This window comes from Benincasa hispida, chromosome 9 (genome assembly GCF_027475165.1).
Source record: "Benincasa hispida cultivar pf3 chromosome 9, pf3_genome.v1.1, whole genome shotgun sequence".
NCBI classification, from domain to species: Eukaryota; Viridiplantae; Streptophyta; class Magnoliopsida; order Cucurbitales; family Cucurbitaceae; genus Benincasa; species Benincasa hispida.
Genome location: NC_143486.1, coordinates 35757664 through 35764037, shown reverse-complemented (window position 1 = coordinate 35764037; position 6374 = coordinate 35757664).

Genomic DNA, 6374 nt, shown 5'->3' with positions numbered 1-6374 from the left:
TTACACTATGTAATAAAAATCCAATAAACAAATCCATGGCTATAGTATGAATATTGTAATTTTATGCAGAGATATAAAAGAGGATAAGTTATAGTATATTGCCAAAAAGGTCTATAAGTATATGGATGAGATTCGGTACCTCGTCTTAAGGACACTATGGTTGTGGCATACTTTGTATACTAATACAAACGATGTTATCCCAAAATCGTTCATGTGGAAACATGAAAGTAAGGGCATCCTATGCAAAAGAGTTTTGCTAAGACCAAACCACGAAATAGTCAATTCTTTTTATAACAATCGTTTACTGTTAAAACTGACTATTTCAATTCGAGGACCTAAGGTAACTCGATCTTAACCCTGAGCTAAATATGAACTCCTGTTTATTCGAGATTATACTTTGATTTGCATAAGTGAGAGTAGTTCAACAACATTGTTCAACAAACCTCACATTTTGGGGCTAAGACCGAATAGGTAGCTTGGGACATAGTCCTATAAGATGTAATTCACTTCTACCCGTTTTAGGCTAGCAATTAGGTTGTTCCCTTAAGTATTGATTCCTGGTCTTGAATAAAGGGGACCTTGAAGGAGTAATCTATCATGCAACGGAACAAATCAAAATCAACAAACACTCTAACTACTCTTAATTTGAGTTTTAAACATGCTATTCTGGTGAAATTCATAGAGGGTTTGAAGCAAACATTCCCTTTCAAGGTTTAATGCACGAATTTAGCAGTAATAGTCCAAGATTGAGCTTGAAACTTTAACAAGACCACATCAAGATCTTCTCTATAAAGTTCATGAAGGGATATGTGGTGGAAACACTCAAATCTAGTTGAATTGGAGAGGGATTTTGATAGGTTTGTAAGGGTTTTCAATTTTCCAACCTTTCAGTCAATTTTTCATGAAATCCTCTCTATTTCTCTACATGAAGCATGTATATATATACTGAAAACATGCAGGATCATAGGGCTGTATAGAAAGAAGCTCCTACTTGGAGTATTTGATGGAATTTGGTGAGTTACGACTTAAAGAGATAGTGGATTTTCCCCAAAATTTGAAAAATTCACTTTCTCTTTAATTTTGTTGTAAAATCAATTTTCCAAAAAATCAATTTTTGTTTTAAATAAAACTATTTTATTTAAATTTTGTTTTTATAAAATCAATTTATATAAAACTAATTTTATTTTAATTAAACCTTCTATTTAGAAAATTAATTTAATATCTTAATAGTAAATTAATAAAACACCAATTCCACCAATATGATTCGATTTCATAATTAAATCATAATTTAAATATTAATTGATTCTCCAATTTCATTTAATTTCATCTAAATTAAATGTTTTTTTTAATTGTATCAATACAATAAATTGAAAACCTTAATAATTGAATTTGAACATTTCAAATTCATAACCCTAATTCCAAAATTCATCCAATTAATACTCAATTTGCTATTCCAATTTATGAACCAGTAGACGGACCTAATGGACCTACAGATCATGAGCTCTAACTATTTTTAATTAATCAGTTAAACTCTTTAAACTAAATTAATTACTATTTGTTAACTATCAAGGCACACCACTATAGCTCGATAGTTGCACTCTCCTAACTGTAGATATATTTCTGTCCAATTTGACCATAATCAGTAATTTGATCCTTTATAGATCGTTCGTATTTTCAGCTGGGTCAAAATTACTGCTTTACTCCTGCAAATACATCTTGCACCTTAAGCGCTTACTGACCCTCTATTGAACAACTAATTTGTAATACCATTTATAAATTATATCCCTCTCTACCAAGAGAGGGCGGGACCCCGTTGTTTAAGACTAGGTATCAGAACTTAAGAGAACAACCTATCTGCTAACCCTAAGTCGGGTAGGAGTGAATTCCATCTTGCATAACTATGTCCTCAACTATCTATTCGGTCTTATCCCCAAAACGGAAGGCTTATTGAGCAGTGCTGTTGGACTACTCTCACCTATGCAAATCAAAGGATAATCCCGTAAACAGGAGTTCATAGTTAGCTCAAGATTAAGACCGTGTTATCCTAGGTCATTTTAGTTTGAAATAGTCAGTTTTAACAGTAAACGGTTGTTATAAAGAAAAGTGACTATTTCGAGGTCTAGTCTTATCTAAACTCATTGCATAGGATGCCCCTACTCACATGACTCTACATGAATGATTTGTGGTCACATCATTTGCATCAGTATACGAAATGGGGTGCATCCAATAGGGTTACCAGGATGAAATACCCAACTTCATCCATATACTTATAGACCATTTAGGCTATATTCTATAACTTGATCCTGTTTATGTCACTATATAAAGTAAAGTATTCATACTATGGCCATGGACTTGTTTATTGGATTTTTATTATAAAATGCAATATCAATGACTTTATTGAATAAAATACTCAATGATATTTTATTGATAAATAGAATGTTTAACACAAAATTTACGAACTGCGAGTTCTAGGACATTCTCAACAATCTTGCCCTCTCATGGTCGAGAGGGACATAGTTTATTAGTTGGACTATAAACCAATTGTTCAATAGAGGATCAGTGGGAGGTTAAGGAGCAAGATGTATTTACAGGGGTAAAATGGTAATCTTGACCTAGCTATAAATACGAACAACTTGTGAAGGATCGACTTATTGATTATGATTAAGTCAATTGGACAGAAATATATCTATAGTAAGGAGAGTGCAACCATCAAGCTATAGTGGTATGTCTCAGAGGTTAACGAATATTGATTAACTCGGGTTAAAGAGTTTAACCAATTAATCTCAAATCGTTGGAGCTCATGATCTGTAGGTCCATAAGGTCCCTTTACTAGCTCGTAAAACATCACACCTTAGATTAGAAGATTGAGTGAATTTGAAGTGTTCAAATTCAAAATTAGGGCTTTTAATTTGAAATGTTCAAATTCAATATAGGGTTTGGATAGTTATATCTGATATAATTAAACGTTTAGTTTATTGAAATTAAATGTAAATTGGAGAGTTTAAGATATTTAATATTGATTTAAATATAATTTGCATGAATAGAGATTCATGTTTAAATTAGGTGTTTTATTAATTTAATACTTGATATTAATTAATTAATCAATTAATTAAAATTAAAATCATTTTTTTTCATTTTTTTAAAATTCAATTTATGGAAATTGAATTAAGTTTTTAAATTCCTCTTAATTTGAATTAATTTAAAAATTGAAAAAATGAATTTGAAAGTAGAATTATACAACATTTGATCTTGTTAGTGGATTCATCCCATTTTCAATACCTAGGCCACTCACTTAGTGCTAATTGAAGTGTCAATTAGCTGGTTAAGTGAATGCTTGTATGTATTAACTTAATAAAAGCCTCAAACTTCTGTGAATACAGATGATGCATGCTAAAATTTGAGAAATTTCTACAGAAAACTCTTGAATGCTCAAATTATCTCTAATCCCTTAACCAATCTATCTTAATCTTGAGTTTCGACCACTCAATCCAAGGATGATGATAGTAGAGAAGATTCTCATGGTAGTCTACTAGAGTTTTGGAGGTTCAATTCGTGGAATTTAACAAGGAATTGAAGTGATTCTACAAAGGTATACACTCATGAAATCCTCTTTTTTGTAAAACTATTTTTTAGCATGTTTTGAACTCAAATTAAGTGTAATTAGATTGCTTAATGATTTTTTTAGCTTCCGCTTTATACATTTTATCCCATCAATTAGTATCAGAGCATGATTTAAGCACTCAATTAATGTTAATTTGAGTTTGGTGGATAAATTTCTAGCGATGCATGTTTGGTGACTGATATGGTTTTTCAATCAACTTTGGCATTAGAATTCTCTTTGATTCAGTTGTTAGATTTGTAATTGGCTCTTGATTGATGAGTCTTAATGTATGATTAAGGGTCTTTAATTTTATTGGAGTCAATAGAGTTAAAACTAGATTGTAATCGAAGTTTGAAGCAAGCAAGGTCAGCTACAAAAATTGGAGAAGAAGCCACTTCCAGGCAGCATTGTGATGCTGCCCTTACAGCGTTGCGATAATGTTCTTCATGAAGCCGAGGTGTCACAATATTGGGATGGAGCGTTACAACGTTGCTCATCCCAGCCCATAAACGTGCGCGCTTGGGAACCTGTTTGCAGGAGCGTTCTAGTTTGACCGGTTCGGTGGCATGGGGTCCAGTTTGACCTGATTTTGACTGATTCAGCCTCATTTTGAGCTTTGGAGGGTCGATCCGAGTGGTTCAGTTCTAGTTTGGGTTGGTTCGTGCAGTCCAGAGGCAACTTGGAGCTATTTTTAATTAATTTTGTAATAAATTAGTTTATTACTTACTTAGGATGCCAAAGTTGATCTATGTCAGTGTTGTTTAAATATTTTATGCATGTGATGTATGTTATATTTAAATTAAACATGTACGTGCATATTGTATGCCATGTAGATTTAAAATCCCACCATAGAAAATCATGTTCATGCATTAATATATGTTATAAATTAGTTATAATATATAGTATGCATGATTAGGGTTTCATAAGTTTACTATAATTGTTATATTAATGTATGAAATGCTTATGTGAATGTTATAACATGTCTATAGTTTTATAAGAGTTATAAAATAGGTTAGACATTTAAAATCTATAACAAAGATAAGATGCATGCTCACTTAGATTTAATAATAACTTGTTCTAATAGTTAAAATAGGTCGTTATCTTATAAAACACGGTTACAAACTCGAACGGTCTATAATCCTATCTAAGCCTGGAGGTACTTGAGTTGATGGTTTACGTAATACCTCATGCCTGGGGATTTTAACCGAATTACTGAGTGTGGTTCGTCTATTTTATGAGCATGCGTGAGTGGTATGAGGTAATAAAATGGTTTTATCACTTAGACATCGTAAGTTAAATTGAAATATAAACGTTATGCTTGGATAAACCACATAAACTTAGGATATTTTTTAGCTAAAATATACCTAAGTACAAGACATATCCAAATAATTAGAACACTTCAATGGGAGATTAATAATATATACGATATATTATTTTTAGCTCTTACGTCCCTAAGCGTTTACACCGTGAGATCCATACTCGGCTTCGTGTCGCTTTTACTGCGACTACTCCATTTAGAAAGTGATTGCATGGGTCAATATCAAGGTGAATAGCAAAAGTAGTTCAAAGTAAATGGGTGCAAGAAATATGTCAACATATCCTAAAATCTTTTCTATTTGTTCGAACCTTGAGATTCTTATGTTGTGCATGTTGTCGTTTTTAGGTGGAATAGCTAGTTATTTTTACGGGGTCCCCTCGGAGGGTTGTAACATAGGATTCGGAATAACCCATACTTCATAAATCAATAGGGTTTCTTAGTTTCGGTTTGAACATTATCTTCTTGTTTGGGGAAATATTCATACCATTCTATGAAATCTGAAAATGGAGGGTCACACTTACAAGAGTTACTAAGTGTTTGTAAGTTCTTGTCCGAAAATGGTAACTAAATGACTACAAGAATAAGAGTTATTCTGGATATAGTATTTGGTTAAGATTATCTTACTCTAGTGAAGAAGTATTCGACTGCCTCTTGATGCCATCTATTCTAACTCACTAAAGTATCGTTGCAAATAAATAATGAAATACGGGTACTTTATTAATTTGCTAAAAATAGATTTAGATGCAATTTACTTATAGAATTTGTTTATGTTTCAACATGTCAAACTCAATTATACAATTGTTAGCCCCCAAAAAATTCAATGGAGAGGGTTATTCAAATTGAAAGTCAAACATAAACACAATACTAGTAGTTGATGATATGAGATTTGTTTTAACGGAGGAACATCCTCCTCTTCTTAATCCTAACGCAACCCAAAATGTTCGGGTCCGTGCTAATGAAAGGTCCGAGCCTATATTTTGGCAAGCATATTTGATATGCTTACAAAAAAGCATGAAACCATGATCATCACAAGAGAGATCTTGGAGTCGTTGCAAGGGATGTTTGGACAATCGTCCTCATCAACATGACATGATACTATTAAATACGTTTATAATTCGCGTATGAAGGAAGGGACCTCTGTTAGAGAACATGTCCTAGACATGATTGTCCACTTCAATATAGTAGAGGCAAACAGGGCTATTATAGATGAGAAAAGCCAAGTTAGTATGATAATGGAATCTTTTCCGAAGAGTTTTCTAACTTTTGTACGAATGCTATAATAAATAAGATCAATTACAACTTGACGACTTTTTGCAATGAACTCTAGACTTACCAATCTTTAATGAAAAATAAGGAAGGGGAAACAAATGTTGTTTCCTAAAGGAAATTTCAGAAGGGTGATTCATCTATTTCAAGGCCCTCTGAATAGAAGTCTGGATCTTCGAAAAATAAGAG